Source organism: Bactrocera dorsalis, chromosome 5, assembly GCF_023373825.1.
Source record: "Bactrocera dorsalis isolate Fly_Bdor chromosome 5, ASM2337382v1, whole genome shotgun sequence".
In the NCBI taxonomy this organism is placed as follows: domain Eukaryota; kingdom Metazoa; phylum Arthropoda; class Insecta; order Diptera; family Tephritidae; genus Bactrocera; species Bactrocera dorsalis.
In genome coordinates, this window is record NC_064307.1 from 62,953,086 (window position 1) to 62,974,257 (window position 21,172).

A 21,172-nucleotide genomic window follows, 5' to 3' on the forward strand; every position below is an offset into this window, starting at 1 on the left:
CGATTCTCCCACTTCAATTATAAATATTGTTTGCACCCATAACATAACATACGCCTTCGCCTTCTGCTTTTTTCAATTAACGTAAGAGAAATATGCGCTCCTCTAATAAAATTGTCAACTTTGTTGTTTTGTTATTTCCACTCCTTTTCTTTCTCTGCGCTTATTCGCAATTATTTGTGCGATAATTTCTGCTGGCCAACGATGGACATGTCGCAATTTCCGGCTTAAATTAGTGGCCAATATATTGACCGAGAATTGGCATTGCGCAATCGAAGTCAGCAAACGGCATAAATAAATGGTGAATGTGTGCTATTATTGTTGTTGTTGCTAGTGCATAGCGGCGTGCAGAAAAAAACGTACAGATAGCAAATAACATATATTTTGTTTGAACTCCAATGTGTCTGCGTTTAAGATCGCGTTCGGAAACGCTTGGAGCCAGATTAATTGCCAGTGATTAGCTGGCGCTGTTACAGACAAACATAATATATTAGCTACGTGCTGTTCTTGTTATTGGTATACGAGTAACGTGGAGAGTTGGTAACGTTTAAAGCATATATGTATGTATATATTACATATATACTAAATGTATAGATTTATTTTTATATATTTGTTTTTCTTTCATTGAATTTGCTTGCAATGAAATGATTTCGGTTCCAATGCTGATGATATCACTTTCGAAATGTCTCTATTAATGACTTTTTTTCGGCTCAATCTTATGACATCAGAATATATGCATATCATCAAGGTTATCTTTAGGAGTAATTGAGATAATTTTATTGTTTTATGTTTAGTTTTTACTGTGAGAAAGTAAACTATTCTAAGAGCATGAAAATACAGCAAAAAATAATTTTTCGAAAAGCGTTTAGAAGGCACTATCAAACCTACGAGTCGAGCTCTGACAAAATTTATTAATGCATTTAAAATCAAATTTAACCCGGACTGGTCGATTAATACTGCAAGCGGAAACCGAAAAGTATGCTCCGGTCTTGAAACCATCTGTTAGCCTTATCTTTCAAGCAATTTTCGAACATCACCCCTGTAGACCAGCTTGTCAAGGTCTTCGTACGCAGGCATTTCGGCCTCTTTTTTGTCTGCAATTGTGCCTCGCTTCCCTCTTCAACTCTGGGTATCTATACCAACCTTGGCTGCAACAAGATAGTGGTTCGAGTCAATGTAAGGACCTCGGAGAGCATATCTTCCATCTATCACAACATGATCAATTTGGTTGGTGGCTTTTTGATTCGGAAATAGCTTGATGAATTTTCCTATGCTGGAGTCTAGTACTACAGATAATCATATTTCGGGCCCCGACGAAGTCGATCACCCTCAACCCATTTGGGCATTTTTCATCATGAATGCTGAATTTATCGACCGTTGTGCCAGAGATACCTGCTTTGCCCACCCTGGCGATAAGGTCGCCAAGCACAATTTTGACATCATGGAAGGGGCAGCTCTCATAGGTGCGATCCAATTGATATACGTGAATTGTGGCTAAGTGTTCATCCACCGGGGTGAATGGCAGGACTCAGCGACGGAGTCTCTCTCTCAACCACGAATCCCAGGACCTCGTTCAGTCCTTGTCCTGTCCATCGCACTTCTTGGATGGCAGAGATGTCAGTATTTAATTTTAACAGGACATCAACCAGCTGGTCAGCGGCACCTTACTAATTAAGAGACCGCACATTTCAGGTGTTTACCCTTAAATCATAATCCTTAACGCTTTTGCAGTGGTCGTCATCAAAAGGGTCTCATCCGAGGTTGTTTTCTTCTCTTCTCTGTGCGTTTTCTACATGGCGCGTCCCAAATCCAGCGCTTAACCCTGGGGAGGGATGTTTTGCCTTCTCTCTTTAGCCTTTTCGTGACAGAAATCTTCAAAGGTCTTCAAACGAACTCTTTAGACGATCATAGTTTCGAAAGCGATTACCTCAGCATAGCTAAACTGTTTTCTGTCTTCCAGTCTTTGTCAATATTTTTCTTTTTTTATCTTCCAAGTCTACTCAAAGTTCCAACTGTCTGTTAAAATTAACTGCCCAAACAAAACAGAACAAAAAGTAAAAAAAAAATGAACAATGTTTAGCTTGATTAAGCCTGCGCTGAGCTACAGCTTCACTGCTCTTTTGAATTGATCCAATTCCGTTTAGTTCATCAATTTTTGTCTTTACAGTTCACAATTTATTCTTTGTTTGCCCCGCGGCGGACAGACCATTGGAATTTAGAACAAACTCATTAAAAGTTGCATGGCGAATTTCATGGCACACCTCTTTCTCGTCTCAACGAAAGACCAAAAACTGTTGGGCCGCAAGCTGCCAAGAACACAAGACGAAAACGCAGAAGACTTCGCAAGCCATTGCCATGACAACTTGGCCCTTCAACGTCTTTGTTCTTTCGCCAACTGTATACTTACCAGCTTTCATTTTGCTTAACAATACTTCTGCAGTAGTCCGAAACCGGTTCCCAAGACTGCGAAAGAACATCTGAACTGTGTGAAGAGTCAAGGAAAAATGTGTATGAAGAAAAAAAATAAAGGTTAGCAGTTAAACTAAGCCCATGTACGTGAAGACATTGCATTGAAGCTGGCCAGCCAACAAATAGATCGCTTTGTTTAAGTGCCAGGTTGTGTTGGGATTGAACGGGAAGAGCGCAACAACAACACATACCCCTATATGAAGCGCACTATTGCCAGTGCAATGGCCAAAGAATCAGTTAACAACGGACCTTTTCGCCGAAGTCTTATACGCTTCGTTGGTTCGCATTTGTCGCGCTGCGGCATGCAACTGGTGGTGGTGGTGGCGGTGGTGTTGCTTGCGTTAGCTGCCATTCAACAGGCTGTTGCATGCGCTTGTTGTTGTAATCTTGTTCGTGTAGTGCATATTTTTTTTGCTCTATGCTTTTGCCACCACAATAATTATAGGAGTTATGTATGTGGTGGTTTGGTGCAGCGCAAAACCACAACTTCAACAACGTCATCGTTGTCAGCGTCATGACATAGGAATGCGAACGTGCGCGCATGCGCTGTTAAAAACACGTCGCGGTTGCCTGTTTTGTTTGGCCTGGTGATGGCATGAAAGTATGACGGTTGCGTGGCAGCGGGGAAATGTACGCTTGGTTAGTTGGTTAGCGTTTGGCTGTAAGTTATGTGGCTTGTATGCCACACTATGTTGGCTTCTTGTTGCGGTGACGCATTTATCAGTTATTTTTGAAGCTTGGTTTCGATGCTTTTGAATTACCATCGCAAGAAAATGGCTAAAATCTGAACTCACTAAAGTTTTCTCCATGTGAACTTGTGGAACAGCTCCCATAAATCTGGAAGAAGTCTACGAAAATTTATTTTATATATTTTTAAGTCTAAGTCTCGTCGGATTTTGTCTCAACTCACTCAACTATCTCCATGTGAACTTGTGGAACAGTTCCCATAAATATATTTTGAAGTCCAAGTCTCGTCTGGGTGGCTGGCCTTCGCGGAATCGCTGGAAACTGTAAAGCCAAAGAGCTTATAAAAGCGGACAATCTTGTCTCGATTTCATCGGATTGAGAACTAGCCTCCGTAGTTTTGCGTTGGACCTCTGATCTTTGTTGGCGCTGGTCAATAGCTAACTTCTGTGCTACCACGAGCTCATTCTGGCTAAGTTCGCAATCCAGGGAGCCTTTGAACTGCTCACTCTAAGTAAGGTTTATCTTGCCACTATCGTTAGAGTTCTTACTATTCGCTGCTCTAAAGGCGTACCTGAGGTAGGGCTGAAAATTTTAACCGACACTAACTGTCAACTTAAGAAACACCGACTGTGAACTTGTGGAACACCTAAAGTTTTAGTACCCAACAAGTTTGCATGAAAAAATCTAACAAGTAAAAATTGTACAACCTTCTCAAAACTGCCAACTTTAACCAACCATCGTACAATTACGTTCAAATGAACTTGTGAAACAGCAAGCTGATAAATAGAAAAATGGCAAAGATTTATCGTTTGAATGCACCCTAATTGATAAAGCTTCGCCAAAACTACCATAAATTTCTATAATTAACTCCTCATTAAATTGTTAGCTATCGTGGAGCTGTATGAATGAGAAATTAATGATGAGTAATGATTTTGTGCCACGAAATTATGTTGCCTCAAGCACAAATTGTTAGCATTTTCTATTGTCAAACCTGCGCAACTTAAGATTTTTTTCGTTGATCTTGACTTAGCACTTAAGCGCAGAAGTACTAAGCAGTTTCTATTATTATTGTTTATGGGAAAAGAATTACGTAAATTACTTAATTATACATAAATGCTTGAAAAGATTTCAGAAATAAGAACCACATAAATAACGATATACAGTTAGTTGAGGAATTTTTTTAACTTTGCTTTAGTGGCTAAAATAGTAAAAACATAATAACAAAGCTTTCATTATTAGCATTCTACTTTTTTACTTTTCTAATCTTCCAGCTGACTTTCTCACAGTTTTGTTTAGTCGTTCGCAATTTTTGACTATTGAGCGTGAGATTTGCGGCGCTGCTTATTGACACATTCAATCGCTCTTATTTCATGGTAGGCTTAGTAGAGAAAAGTCTTGAATTTGCGGTTGATAAATGTGTTCCATAATCTTTTTTTATTACTAATTTTGCGTTTTACTACACCCATACATATTTCTTGCTCATTTTCTCTAACTCAAATGGTTTTACTCACTAGTCCACCACATGCAAACAACTTTCGTTCCATTAAATGTCCATTGGCTTCTCGTATATGTTGGCTTTTTATTGTAATTACTAAAAATTCTTTAGAAATATTTATATTTCTATTCATTATCTTTTTGATGTCATTGAACTAGCCGACAATATCTCAATTTTTTTCAAGCATATGTTATTTTGTGAAATTTTCAGATTTACCAATATATTAGAGCAAGTAAAATATGTATTAAATTCAAAATTCTCTTAAACTTATTAAGCTTTCAATAAAACAACAGCTGTTTTGCCCGCTTTTGTTATATTAAACCAATGATTTAAGGTGTCCCACAAGTTCACAAGTAGAAAATCTTTGCGTTAACCGGTGTTTCACTAGTTCAATTATACGAATTTAAATATCTAAAGTGTCCCACAAGTTCAAAAATGGAACATCTTTAAGCTAACCGGTGTTTCATAAGTTCAATCATACGAATTTATTTATCTAAGGTGTTCCACAAGTTCACAAATAGAAAATCGTTGAGCTAATCAGTGTTTCACAAGTTCAATTATAGGAATTTAAATATCTAAGGTGTCCCACAAGTTCACAAATAGAAAATCTTTGAGCTAACCGGTATTTCTTAAGTTCAGTTATACGAATTTGAATATCTAAGGTGTCCCACAAGTTTAGAAATCGAACATCTTTGAAGTAATCGGTGTTTCACAAGTTCAATTATATGAATTTAAATATCTAAAGTGTCCCACAAGTTCAGAAATGGAAAATCTTTAAGCTAACCGGTGTTTCACAAGTTCAATTATACGAATTTGAATATCTAAGGTGTCCCACAAGTTCACAAAAAGAAAATATTTGAGGTAACCGGTGTTTCACAAGTTCACAAATCGAACATCTTTGAGCTAATCGGTGTTTCTCAAGTTCACTATACGAATTCATTTACATAAGCGTTTCACAAGTCCGATTAATCAATTATCTGAGCTGTTCCTCAAGTTCGGTGCAATTTTCTATAGCTTTTAAAGCAAATTTGCTTTATATTCCTTAAGTTCATAAAGTCAAAAGTAGGTTCTAGATTGAAGTTACGTTTTGTTATTCCAGCTTTATAATCTCGACAAAGGCTATTTTCAACTAAAATAGATTATTGTACATTTTTCCAAACTAAGCTTATTGTTCGCCAAAATTTTATGGACATTTTGAAATTTTTTTATTTTCATACAAAAAAATTTTCTCTTGAAAGACACCGACTGCTTGCAAGCAGTTGTGCTATTGGCAACTACTAATATCTAAATGATATTTACCCACTTTCTGTTAATTAAGACTGTTAAATTCTATTAATTATTGGCAAAAATTAATTAGCCATACAATTCATAGTGCCGAAACACTATCAAAAATGCACAGCTGAGTTTGGGTGTGTTTGCACAACATATGTAGTATACAGTATATGTACATATATATATATTTATCAAGCACATTAATGCAGTAGCTTAAAAAACCTAAATCCGTTTTTGCAAATTCACCAATGCATTGTTATTCACATATGAACTTATATATAATATATGTATTTAGTTATTACTATTAACTCCCTACTAAGTCAAGGCTAATAAAAAACTTAAAGCTAATTGAGCCGTAAAGCTTAATTAATTATTTTATGGAAATAGAAAAACGAAATATATACAGTTTATATATATATACGAGTATATATAAGGCTCGTGCAAGCAGTTGGATCATACTAAATATGTATATAATCAGTGTTTGTTTTTTAAAAGTGCATTTAGATGTAAGATATACCTTTCTACTGCTACCTTAATGGCTGCAACCTCGCCTGGGAAAACACTGCAATAGTCAGTCTGCAGCTGGACTTAATAGAGAACTCCTGATAGTAAACCCCTCCACCAAGCTTTTCTCCAAGCTTTGACCCAGCTGTAGAGAAGTTCACTGTCCCTCTCCTCCGACGGCTTCTTCCCACCCACAGCTCCTTTGCCGGTTTATGGGTAGAGAAAAAGCCGCCAGAGTTCAGTTTGGCGACTCCACAATCCAAGTGATCTAGTACGAAATCAAAATGTGGGAGGATTTTCAAGTGTTCAGACATGTGTTCTTTTAGGAACGCAGATTTTCTGAGTTTGATAGCAACTTTCTCAGAAATGGTTGGAGTTGGCTTGAGTATGATGTCATAGAGCCAGAGGAATTCTTTCGGTGACAGACCCCACCTTTTGTCAATGGCTCTTCTACAAAAGTATAAGGCAATCGATGCCTTTTTTGCTATCTCTTCGATTTTCGGCTTCCGTGAAAGCTTCCTATCCAGAATGAGCCCTAGATCAGTGTATCCGCCAGTTGCAGACGATTGTCTGCCATTTACGGCAGCGTTACCACCGGGACCTTATATCTTCTAGTAAATAAAACCATCTCGGTTTTGGTCTAGTTGATGACGAAACCACATCCGACTACCAAATTTGTTACGACCCTGAGGTAGCCTTGCGTACCCTTACGCTCTTATACAGCACTCAGGAACCTTCTTTTGACCATGAGGGCTACATCGTCTGCATAGGCAATCACACAGCAACAATCCAGTTTTTTAAACAGGTCGTTAACGACCAGGATCCATAGAAGAGAAGACTCCACCTTGTGACCTTGTGGGGTTCTCCTAAATTTCGTCGAGTACGCGCGTTGCTCCATTCCGTTTCAATCGCTCTGTCGCACAGAAGGCTGAAAATAAAGTGTTCGAGGTTTCATTTAACCTCAAAACCGTCCAAAGCAGTTACGATCGCTCCCGTGGACGTTATTGAAAGCTCCCTCAATATTAAGGAAGGTCCCAACAGTGACTTACCTCTAATGGCTTCCTCAAGCCATAACACAATAATATGCGGAGCAGTATCTATCGATCTGCCTTTACAATAAGCTCATTGCGCTCCTGATAAATGGTCCCTCGGAATGCGTCTCCTTATGTAACAGTCCATCAGTCTCTGCAGAGTTTTTAGTAAGAAGGAGGAGAGGCTAATGGATCTGAAGTCCTTGGGCGTAACGTGGCAAACCTACCAGCCATCAGGATGAACGTGACTCTAGCTCGTCTCCAGGTTCCCAAAATGTAAGCCGGCCTTATGCAGTTCGCATAGATAGGTGGCAACTAGTTGCATGACAATTTAACAGCCTGTTGCAGCGGCGCTGGTATGATGCCATTCGGTTTCGGGAATTTGAAAGGTTTGAACGAATTGATTGATCGCTAAAGTGCCGTTCATCCAGAAGGTCGACAAAGTATGCGTAAACCTCTTGCAGCACTTTGAGAGATATCCTCCCAGAGGACGGGAAGTCTCAATACTTAACCTAACCTAGTTTTTCTCTTCGTTGTTCATTATTTATGATTCTATGAAAGATACGATACATAGTTTATATAAAAAATTAAGTATTTTTGCAGATATTTTTACAATAAAATATAATATAAAATTTATTGTAGCAATTTATTCACAATTACGTTCTCAGTTTGTCTCTATCACCACCTCTCACTCCCACAATAAACGATAAAATAGTTGAAATCAACGATGTACATAATTAAGTAAACATAATAAATTAATACTAATTAAACAAATTAAAATACAGCAGCTTTAGCTAATCATAATCCGCTAATAATCGCAATTTGCATTATTGCATGTCAATAAATCTGCATATCTTTACATAAGCACGCACACACCCATACAAATAAATATAACAAAAGTTCAACCAAGCGTCACTATAATATTCTTATACATGTACATCAAGTTACATATGTATGTATGTTTGTGCTTACAACTACAATACAATTTTCCCACACTTGACAGTCACGTAAAACGAGTTCCAGTGCACATCTTCGTTGACTTCTCACCGCCTTACATGGCATTGTTGTCTACACTCGACTGACTTTTTCACAGGTATGAGCAAAAATTATGCGACAGAAATGTAAAAAGAAGAACGAAAGCAATAAAAAATAACAAAAGTAACAACAAAATTGCACAAAGCGTTCATAATGCTTAAACTGAGAAAAATTTGCTATCATGACTCATGCACACAGGGGCTTCTTCATGTTTTTTCTTCGATAATAGCAAAATTGTGCATAATTGCGAAAGCAATTAGGAAATGTGAAACAGAGGCATTTAAATTTGTTGTAATTTATATGTGGGAATAATGCAAATAGCGGGTAAGTGTACTGCAAGGGTTAAACGAATGTTTTTTGTTTATTATATGTTACTACTTGTTTTAGACTGAGCTAAATTCTTGTGTGCACTCGAGCAAAGGATGTTATAGTCGTGAGAATATGTACATAAATAAAAATATTTAATACCAATTTAAAAGCTGGGAAGCCAACCGAGCTTCCAGTTTTTTTTTTTTTATACCAAAAACGGATTTATAAAAAAGGATCGTTTTATCAACTATGGTCAGTTCGATATCGAAATTCAAACACAGAGAGTTTTTATCACACTTTGCTTATGCCTCAAGAGTGAACAATAAAATTAAAATTTAAACGGTGATCCATTTCGAGGTTCCCTACTTTTTATTTTCTCAAGATTATCTCTTTCAAATGTTGGCTGCTACTTCTCAGATGGTCCATCCGTTGAGTTCTATTTTAGATGACTCGTTCGTTCGAGAATTCCGACTGCTAACTGGCGAATGACACGAGTGATGTTTTACTTCAAGGCCTGAATTGAAGTGGGTTGTCCGCATTGATTAGACTTTACATATCCGCTCAGGAAAAGTTTAACGGTAGTAGACAATAAAAATTAGCATAGGCTTTTAATTTCCATTCCCGCCAATTTGGTGTCATGTCTGAAGGTAAGAGTTTAAGTCTTGACCTTCCAAAAGCGGGACAGTCAAGAATGAAGTGGCGAGTTGTTTCCACCTCAACTCTTTCTATACAGATTTCTAGCCTTACAGCATGGACGCCAATGGCCTGTTAGAAGCCCCACAACTAGGGAAAGGCAAGTCTTATTGAGGGCAAAGAGATCACTAAACCTTTTGCCATCGATCTTGGGCCAAAAGACTTTTCCGACAGCGCATGTACCGATGGTGCTTCAAGCTCATGCTCTAAGGGGTTCACTTATTTGTCTATCTTAGTTTTAAAATTTGTGTTTTAGTTTGCAAACAAATAAACATTTTTATGCTTCGATGTTAAATGAAAATCTAATCAGTTATATTTAAAATCACGGTGTTTCACAAGTTCACAAAGCGAAAAAATGTGCCCAATACACTGTTTCACAAGTTCAAATATATAAATTCAATTATGTAAGGTGTTTCACTAGCTCACACATAGAAAAACTTTAAGCTGAACGGTGTTTCACAACTTCATTATACGAATTTAAATATCTAAGGTGTTTCACAAGTTCAATTTCATTACATTAATTATTTAAAGAGTTTCACAAGTTCGCAAGCAATTCTTTATAACTTTTAAGGCAAATCTGTTTTACTAAGATATTGCCGTAGTTGTGGTTATTAAAGCAGAGTTTCGAGACTGAGCTCTCCTTTTGTTAGAGGGTATGTACTATATACTTAACAACCTTGACTAAGTTTACATTCAAACGCATTGCATTGCTGACACATTTCTCTTCTTGTTTTGAACTTAGCTTACTTTTTATCACAGAAATTTTGAAAAATATTGGATCTTAGTTTATTTATGTTGAGTTGAAGACAAACAATTGTGCCGTCCAACAGTATTATTAGTTGTGTTAATATGAATTCTCAATCCATTAGCGCTTAAACCAATGTTTTCTTTGCTCAGTAACTGTCAAAGACGGTGAAATTGGAATTATAGTACTTAACGGTATTGTTCATATCGGGCCGTTTCTTGCTTTTATTTACACAGGCCACGCTTTCATTATCCTTTTTACGCATTTTCCTCTTTCTCTCTGTCTCTCTCTCTCTCATTAAAATACTGTTTGACTTGACAAATTGTATTTGTATTTTTATAACGGTACATGTAGAATTCTTCGATACCAGGTAATGCATAAAAGTAAGCTATGCGGAATAATGGTTCTCCGCTTACATTTTTCTTTGAAGAATACTTCGAAGAAAATTCTATGTAGAATTCTTCGATACCAGGTAATGCTATTCGATACCAGGTAAGCTATGCGGCTAAATTCTACTTTGTTCATATTCACAAGTCAAGTAAGTACGTGAAAAACGACAAATACAAATTGATGGAATAAAATTTATAAGTAAATTTTTTCATTATTTCGTCAAATCATCAAATAAAAAGTTGGTTACTATTTGGTAAGTTTTTCCTGTTTTTAACATTGAAGGACATAGCTTCAAATTTATAAACATACTCTTTTTGTAGAATGTGTGAAAGTTGAAGGCTTCAACGAATCGGAGTATATTCACCAAATTCAAAAAAGTATGAAGCTCGCCAAAGGCCGTTTCTTCAAGTCTCGTTGCTTGGAAAAAAAACGAAAAGAGACTCAGCCACAAAAATAAAAGAAAACCATAATGGCTAAATGAGTAGCGACCAACATCTTAACGTTTTTTAAAACCTGCTGTCAACCTTTGAATATTTTATATATACATACATATATACTCGTAATATGTTTTTAACGTTTTTAAAACTAAGTATTTCAATTTGTAATAATTCAGTTCAGTTAAACACATTTGTTATAACAATTTTTAAGTGCATTTCGCATAAAATAAAACCTTTATAACGATTGTATTGAATCTAGTGCATTTTTCTTTTTAACGGCCTATAAGGTGAGTGTACACATAATACTTATTTTCATACAAATATGCAATTTTTCTCATTGACCTTGGCATCAAAGAATTCTTCGTTCTTCGTTAACTGTGGCATCGAAGAATTCATCGTTAACTGTGGCATCAAAGAAATCTTCGTTAACTATGGCATCGAAGAATTCTTCGTTTACTATGGCATCGAAGAATTCTTCGCTGGGTGTGTATTCGCAATGAGAAAGAGAGAGAGAGAAAGAGAAATATTTTGAGCTAATAGTCAGTTATTGGTTATATTAGTAACTTTTAAAATCCCCAAAGAAAATATAATTTAGTAAAAAAATCTAAAATTCAAAATATAAAAATAAAATAAAAAAAAAAAAAATAAAATAAAATAAAATAAAATAAAATAAAATAAAATAAAATAAAATAAAATAAAATAAAATAAAATAAAATAAAATAAAATAAAATTAAAATTAAATTAAATTAGAATAAATTAAATCAAACTAAATAAATTAAATTAAACAAAATTAAATTAAATAATATAAAATCAATATAATAACATAAATTAATATAATAAAATATAATAACAGAACATATACAGAAAATCTCTATCCTAACATAATTTTAAATAATGTAAAATAACTTAACATAACATAATGTTGCACAAAGTTACCTTACTTTACATGAAATGTAACGAAATGGAATATAATGGAGTGTGATAAATAGAAAAATAGTAAGGCAAGAAAGTACAAAAAAATATCAAATTAAGTAAAAAAAAATGTTTTTCCGTGCGGAAAAACTACAACGAAACGGTGTTAGTGGTGAAAGAAAAGTCGTGGCGTGAAATGCAAAACAATGTAGTGAGAAGCAACGCAGCAAAAACAACAAAAATAGCGACTGCAGCTTACCATCCAAATGCAATGAAAACGTACAAAGAAAAAACAAAAAAATATATAATTAAGAGTGGCTAAAAAGTTTATTGTGCCGAACTGCCAGCCACACGCCAACAAATGCCACTCAATTTCGCATTGAAAAATCATTAAAAAAAATTAAAAAATGGGAAATACGAAAGTGAGCATCACAACACAGAAATCAAGAGGCAATCAACAAGAAAGCCATACTACAGCGTTGAAAAACAAAAGCGGAAAAGTAGTTATTTATACAGTAGTTATTTATAGGCATTCATACCAATACATATTTATGTATGTGTAAAGCAATTCGCAATATGGAAATTTCCCCCATATCTGCGGAGATGCATCAATGCGGCGTAACGTGAAAGTGGGTGAGAAAATTTTTAGCGTGCTAATGCTGAAATAATGAAAGGCAAAACAAAAAAGCATACGAAACGGTAGCAACAGCTGGTTGAAGTTGAGCGATTCACTTTTTTCCGCTTGTGTTTGCGTGAGTTTTTTTTTGTGAAAATGGAATGCGCGATGAATTGAAATGATAGGCGCGCTATCAAGCCAGATGCTGCTAAATCATATATACATACGTATGTACATTTGTAAGTGGCTGAAAGTGAATTTTTATAATGTAGTTAGTGTTAGTTGAGCTTGAGTGTATGGTAATTTGTTGCGATTTTCCTAATTAAATTGTTTTATAGGTGAAAATGTGTGTTTTGTTAGATTTAGTAAATGAAAAGTTTCTCTATATTTTTTTGAATTTTGAAGAAATTGACCAAACCGATGGAGTTAAAGGCAAAACAAAATAATGCACTTGGCGTATGAGTAACATATTTTTAAATTCGGTGTCATATAAGTTGAAAATTGGCAACGTTGCAAAATGATGCAAGTGACGTATGAGTAACATTTTTTTCTAATTCGATGTCATTCAAGTTGAAAATTGGCAGCGTTGCATAATAATGCACGTGGCGTATGAGTAACATTTTATTCAATTCGAAGACAAGTTGAAAATTGGCAACGTAGGTCGAAATATGAGACATTTTAATTTTATTTTTTTAAACTCGATTTAGAACATAATTATCAGAGGCGTGGCGTGAAATTTTTTATTGGCACGGGTTTTATAGTTAAATGTTATAACTTTAAAAATGGCGAATAATTTCATTTTGTTTCCGAGCATTCGGTACATCATATGGGAGACGCCTGAATGAAATACCTACCTGACCATCCAAAAAGACAATTTATATCTTCGCGGTCTATACATATTAGTTATTTGTATATTTTAGACATCAACAAATCCATCAACAACTCCTGATTGACTCTTAATTGTATGGAAAACGTGTTCATTTGAAAAGGTATCTTCACTAAATTTGGCATTGGTTTATTTAACAAGATAACTTAACGAAATTTGCCATAGACTATTATCCAAAAAATCGCCATAATATCCTAAAATATTGTTTAGATTGGACCACTACAGCATATAGCTGCCATACAACTAATCGGCCAACTCAAGTCCTTGTATGGGAGACTTGTTTAAAGGTTATAACCAAATAATTAAAAAATCATCAAATTTTTTCCATAAACATCTCCCAATCTCTCTGCAAACCTCGCATGCATGTTTCTCAAAAATTTCCTAGCGACCCTTTAATAAAGCGCACTGCTGCCCATTTCCGCAAATTGCTGCCCATAATAATTATGAACACAAAATATTGTAAATACAAACATATCGGCCGTATTTATTTTTATAACCAATAATTCAACAAAAACAAATCACTAGCCAATCAACCAGCCAACCGGCAATACGTTGCGGCTCGGCACCGAACATGTCGCCTCGCACAACGAACCGCAGCGTGCAACTAGCATAACAAGTTAGCTTTCGAAGCTTCAAGCTTTTCAACTGCTTTTAATTTATTTGCCAATGTTGTTATTGTTATTTCTGCTGCTGTCATTGTGTTAGCGTTGTTGGCTTAAACCCGCCTCGCAACGTTCAGCTCAAACGAATGCGTTCGCATATTTTAGTGTCGAGTTTGCGGCAAAGCGAAATGGTTGCGTGTGGATTGCGGGCTTAACGGGCGCGGTAAACGAAGTCGTGAGCGTTTTGGTAGCGAAAAAAGTAAAAAAAAACAAAGAAATAAATAAGTGATTTGTAGAACTCTCAAGCGGGCGGCAAAACGTGACCAATATTTTTTTATGTAACTGTTTGGTGTAAGATTTGCGGGAAATTTGGCGCGGCGCTGGAAAAGTGTGAGAATTCGCCGGCAAATAAACAAAATCAATTGTGAATTTAACAAAACAAAACAAATTATTTATATAATACGCTACACCAAAGTGCTGTGTGCGTGCAATATTAAGCAAATATAACAAAAATTTATTAGTGACGCCAGATTTTGCCGAAATCGCTGAAAGTAAAAACGAAAGTAGGTCTAATAAGATTTTCTGCGTCTTTTCGTGTTATTTTTATTAATGTTGTTGTTATTGTCTTTGTTATTATAGTTTTTGTTTGTTATGTCTGCAAAAATGTATGTGTAGCAGTGTTGTTGTTGTGTTGGCTTTTTTGCTTCCTGGCGCACCTCAGTGTCTGAAATGTTATTTTTATTTTGCGAAAACCGGAAGCATAGCAAATGCGTTAACTGTTATTCTTTTATGGTTTATTCTTTCGCTATGACAAGCGAAAGTAAATTTTCATAAATCCATAAAGCATGATAGATGATAAAGAGTGGTAGACAAAAACAATATTTTTAAATAATAAAAAAATGGAAAAATAGTTTTTTTTAGTATTAATAAAGAAAAATAAAATAAATTCTTAATAATAAAAAAAAAATTTAAAAAATCTAAACAATAAAAAAAATGAAAAAATAGTTTGTTAGAAATATGAAAAAAATAAAACAAAAATGTTTTTAAATAAGAAAAAAATGAATAAAAAAAAATTAAAAAAAAATTGTTAGCATTTTAAAAAAAATAAAAAAATTTTGAGAAAATATGCAAAATTGTAGTGGTTGTTGGGCATCTTTGGAAAAATTTTGTGAGACATGCATCGAAAAGATATTTTAATTATTAAAAGTAGGCAAAATGTAAAAAATTCAAGTGAATAATTAAAAAAATAGTAACAATAATATTATATAAAGCATTTAATATAATAAAATTCTTACAAAAACGCCTTTAAAATAAAACAAAAAATTGTAAAAAATATAAATTTGCCTTTATAATAATAATAATTTTAAAAACTAAATTTATTTAAAAATAAAAAATTATCGAGTTTAAATGAAAAAATTCTGAAATAGAAAATCACACATCCTTTTCTCTTCAAGCAGCTGCTCATTTGTCGGAAACGTTGATATCGGAATACATATATAGGATTATATCGTATAGCTGCCATACAAACTGATAGATCACAATCAAGTTCTTATATAGTAAACTTTTTATTTGACAAGATATTTTCACGAAATTTGACACCTATTACTGCTCAAGACAGCCCCATAATCTGCGTACAAATTGTTAAAATCGGATCGAAATAGCAAATAGCTGCCATAAAAACTGATCGACAAAAATAAGGTCTTGTTTGGAAACTTGTTTATTAGTTGAGGATTTTTTGATTTTTCTCCTATTTTATAAAAAAGCTCTTTATTTTGTATTAAAAGCTTTTATAAAAATAGAGGTAATTAACAATAAATCATTTTAAAACTTAATTTAAAACTATTTTTCGCTTAATTTTCCACGCTTTGTGTTTCTCCAAAAGATTTAACAAATTTTTAAAATGTAATTTTTTTTGCAAACGGTTTAGCAGCTCTTCATCTATTAAAATCCATTGTTAGTTGTGCCAAATATTTCTTTTGGAGTTTTGTTACGCCTTAATGACTACGACAAAGTGCAAACAGCAAAAAATTAAACAAAACCCATATGCGGGCTAAAAGAAGTTAAAAAAAAAAAGCAAAACAAAAAAAAAAGAAAACAAAAAAGTCACAAAAACAAAAAAAAAAGAAATCACAAAAATACAAAAACACGAAGTCAAAAAAAGCGCAACTCATCATTAATGACTGACACCCCGCTGCGTCGACGCCTCTGCATTGCCGTTTTTTGCACGCCCATGCGCGCTGCTGCATTTAACATACATCTAAGCTATATATATACATATGCTGTTGTGTACATGTCTGCTTCCACATACATATGTATATTTTTTTTGTATATGTGCGAAAGTCGCGCTTCAATTTCTTGCGCTGCCATCGGCATCGCCGCTGCATTGCGAATTGATTTTCGCGCCTTACGTCGTCTGTGAAATGTAAAAATTAGTAGTGTGTAAGAAAAAGCAAAAGGAAAAGGTGATAAAAATAAACAAAATTAAACAAAATTGTACAATAATATAAAAGTAATTTGGCTGTCTATGGCAATATGAGCGATGAAATGAAATTAAGACAAGGGTGTTAAAGACTGGATTTGGTGAATATTGTGAAAAATTCTGGAAAAATTAACAAAAACGAGTAAAAACGTTAACTTCGGTGCTAATATCCTTCACAGGTGCATTTCTTATAACACAAAAGTGTATAAAAAGAACTTTAGCTTGATTTTGTGCGTTCTATTTGTATGGTAGCTATATGTTATAGTCGTCTGATGTAGAAAATTTCTTCAGGCATTACAGCCCTTAGCTTAGAAAATGATCTGTGTGAAATTTCGTGAGGATATCTCATCAAATATAAAAGTTTTCTATACTAGAATTTGTTTTTGATCATTCAGCTTGTATGACAGCTATATGCTATAGTGCTCCGATCTGAATAATTTGTTAGGAGATTATACCGTTGTATTGTATATAAATTCATGCCAAATTTCGTTAAGATATCTTGTCAAATAAGAAAGGTTTCCATACTAGAACTTGATTTTGATCATTCAGTTTGTATGACAGCTATATGCTATAGTGGTTTGATCTAGAAAATTTCTTCAGACATTATAGCCCTGCCTTATGAAAATGATCTGTGCCGAAATTTGTGAACATAGCTTGTCAAATAAGAAAGGTTTCCATACTAGAACTTGATTTGGATCGGTCAGTTTGTATGAAAGCTATATGCTAGGGTGGCCCGCTATCGTTAATTCCGACAAATGAGCAGCTTCTTTGAAAGAAAAAGGTGTAGGCAAACTTTTGGATTAATTTCTCAAAAACTGAGGCACTTTTTTGAATAAAATAATTTTCTATTGAAAATTTGATCAACTTATTCATGTTAATTTTTCGAATGGTCATTATTGTAAATTAGTCTGTATCTTCAACAAACCTGTTTTGATATGCAAGAATATATATAAAAACTTATAAGTCTACTTTTTTGATTCATTTCTCTTGACAAACTTTGGCAATGCGTCATAAGTTCCAAGAAATTTCTTTAACAGCGCTGAAGGTCGTTCTTGATTTCTATGAATGTACATATTCCTTACTCGAAACATACCTAAAAATGCAGACATAAAACTATTTACATGCATATGTAGGCACATATGTACAAAAAACCAAAAATAACTTGTTAAAGAATATGTTAACTGCGAAAATAATTAAATAGAAATTTGTTAACACACAGTCATTCACACAGACATAATTATAATTATTTTTGTGCGGAAAAAGCTGTATGCCTTTTTGCGAGTCACAATTTCACCGTCAGCACAATCTGTTACTTCGTTACACCAACAATGTTTTATAGCGCGTTAAAACAGACATTTGCGAGGAAAGCAAACAAGAACAAAAGTGGTAAAAAGCTAAAATGTAATCACAATGGCAGAAGCTGTGTTTATGATTATAGTCAACTATGCTTTAATGCATATACGTACATACATACATATATAAATGTATATATCAGAGCATGAAAGTGCTGATGAACGAAATTTTTGGAAAACAAATATACTAAAAATTAAATTTAAATATTAAATAAAATTGAAAAAGTGCTAAAATTAGATAAGAAAATACTTTAAAGAAATAAAAAACAAAAAATATTTAAAAATTAAGAAAAAAAATATAAAAAAATGATCAAAAGTTGTAAAACATATTAAAATAAATTAAAAAAAAATAACCAATAAATATAAAATAAAACTGATAAAGAATATTTCTATATACTTACATATGTATACTACAACAAAATAGCACAATTATTACGATATAATTCTTTAATAAATATGTATGTCCAAAGATATCAACTCCATTCCGTCAAAATGAGATAAAATGCGAGAATAAACTCTATTCACATATGTATATTTGTATTACTTTGATCACATTGTTAGTGCAAGTGAGTGCAATGTGCAAATATACATGTGTAAATATATTTATAACCTACATGCGAGTATATATATTCACATAATTGATTGCATAAATAAAAGCACAATGAAAAAATGCATAAAAGTAAAACAAAGTTCCACAAATTAACGTTTTTGCTGCTAAAAGCTGCTAAAGCAAAAACGAATGATAAAAATTCAATAAAAAATATGTATGCACTGCTATACGAATACAAGTGCTTATGCCTCAACACGCGCGTAATTAGTTTAATTGTCAGGCTACGTGCCGTGAAAGTGTAACTAATTTTGTGGTGCGTAACTAATGTAATGCCACACAAAAATGCGCAAAGAAAATAGCAAACATTTGGTATAACAACAAAATAATCATCATAATAAAATAGTAAAAGATAGAAAAAACATACATATATATATTGTATATAAAGGTATATACAATTTTAAGGAAGCAAAAAAAAAATATAAAAAAACTATATACATATAACAAAAAATATTAAAATATAGTAAAATAAAAAATGTATTAAAAAATATAAAATATAAAAATTCAAAAATATGTTTACATAATAAAAATATTAAAAAAAAAAAAAATAAAAAATTTGTGAAAATATATTTAATTATAAAAAATATAAAAAAAAAAATTAAATATAATAATATAAAAAAAAAATATAAAAAAGAAAAATATAAAAAAAAAAGAAATAAATAAAAAAATAAAACATTAAAAAAAAATTATAAAATATTGTAAAAATAGTATATAAAAAAAGATATTAAAATATAATAACAAACGATTTTGAAAAAAATATTTAATATAGAAAAAAATATATAATAAGTCCCAAAATATGTTTACATAATAAAAAAATTTACAAAAAAAAGTAAAAATAATATACAAAATATATAGAAATATCTAAAAATTATGTAAAAATAATTAAAATTATAAAAAAATATACAAAAAAAAAATTATTTACAAATAAAAATGTATAAAAAATAAACAAAAAATAATTTAAAAAGTCTAAAAGTGTATTTATAGAATTAAAAAGAAAAATATATTCTTTATACATAAACACAAAAATTTTAAAAAGTCCAAAAAGTGTATATACATATCGTCACCTGAAATGCAAAATAACGTAACAACATTTTCGGAAATTTAAAGTGGCATGAATGAAACACGAAATAAAATGGAACATGAGTGAAACAAAATATTAATATTGGTTAATACTGGTTTATATCTGACCACAGAACCTGAAAATTTTGAACAAATGTAATATTATGTATGTAATTTGAAGTAGTGAAGCGTAATCAATAAGACACTCAATTTCGAATTTTTTGATGATACGTTATTTTGAATTTCAGGTGACGATATGTATACACAATTAAACAGTAAAAATTAAAAAATAAAGAAAATTTTATTACAAAAAAAAAACAAAGTAAAATATATACAAAAATATATAAAAAATTTTTAAAAATATATTATATTATAAAAAAAGAAATAAAAAAATTTTATAAAAAGAAGTAATAATAAAAAAAATACAAAAAATATTTTGAAAAATTATAAAAAGTCTAAAAATATATTTACACAATTAAAAAAAAAATTTAAATTAAAGAAAATTGTATTATAAAAAAATAATAAAAATAATAATATGAAATAAAAATATGTATAACAAATCTAAAAATTAATACGTAATTCAAAAGAAAACAAGAAAAAAGTGAAAAAAAATTTAATTGATTTTATTTACTCTCCTCCTGTGTGCCTTTTGGTTAGACTGTGCGTATGAGCAATATCTTGTTCAGCAACTTAATGGACATAACATATGTATGTAATGGCTAATGTTAATGCTCTGCAAAGTGAACTGTAGTGGAGCTTGATGTAATATTTCTGTTATATCGACTGTAACTAATCACCTATACTATCACTATACACTATTTTGTTTTGAAAATCTAATAAAGCAGGTTACTGCATACATAGAGTTAAGTAGAGTAGAGAACCTGGATATTGTCTGTATTGCCATACTAAATTCGTATCGATTTTTTATACACAAAATGTATTTATATGCAACAATAGTGGTTTTCTTTTACCAAAAAAAATTTAGTAGTTAAATAAATTTAAAGAAGCCTTGAGTATTGTTTAAAGTATCTTTTCTCAGACAATCTTAAATATACTAACCACTACGCCTTCTAAGTTTAATACCGAAATCTCGAAATAAGGCATGAAGTGTCCCTGACTGTTTGGTGTTAATAAAAATACTGCTACTATCTGATTTTCTGCTTAATGTTAGTTGCAAAGTGTAGATCTCTTCAGAAGAAACACCACTCTAAAAACTTATTTCTTAACCGAGATCTCTATCAACTTACAAATTTCCCACATTTCAATTCAAATTACGCCACAAATTATGTTGGCTAGAGTGGAATCACAGCAATTTATAAAAATTACTTATTTCCAAACCAAAAAAAGTAAAAAAATCAATTTCACTATGTCATGATTTTATTGAAAAATTGATATAGTCTACGACTAAATCACAAAAAAAAAAAAATTTGTTTTCAAAATATGAAATCTCATAATCATATAACTGGTCAATATTTATCTCTACTGTTATCAAAGCCTTATCTAATAACGGTACTTCAAGTTAATACGTGAACTAACAAATTAATAATCACAAGTGTCATACACATGTTCTTACATATACATATTTGTAGATAACG

The 21,172-nt window shown here is 32.5% G+C and overlaps 1 protein-coding gene across 18 annotated transcripts in view; it reads left to right on the top strand.

Annotated features, from left to right (window-relative positions):
- Positions 1-21,172, top strand: part of LOC105224032 (rab11 family-interacting protein 3) — a 163,410-nt gene that overhangs the window by 43,502 nt on the left and 98,736 nt on the right. For 3 of the 18 annotated variants that reach the window (XM_049457206.1, XM_049457208.1, XM_049457207.1), the window contains exon 1: positions 13,936-14,643. The exons of 13 other annotated variants lie outside the window; for them this stretch is intronic. The gene's annotated coding sequence lies outside the window, so the exon portion shown is untranslated. Of the gene's footprint in view, positions 1-13,935; positions 14,644-21,172 lie in introns of those variants that run through there. 2 more of the 18 variants (XM_049457211.1, XM_049457210.1) reach the window with 2 other exon arrangements.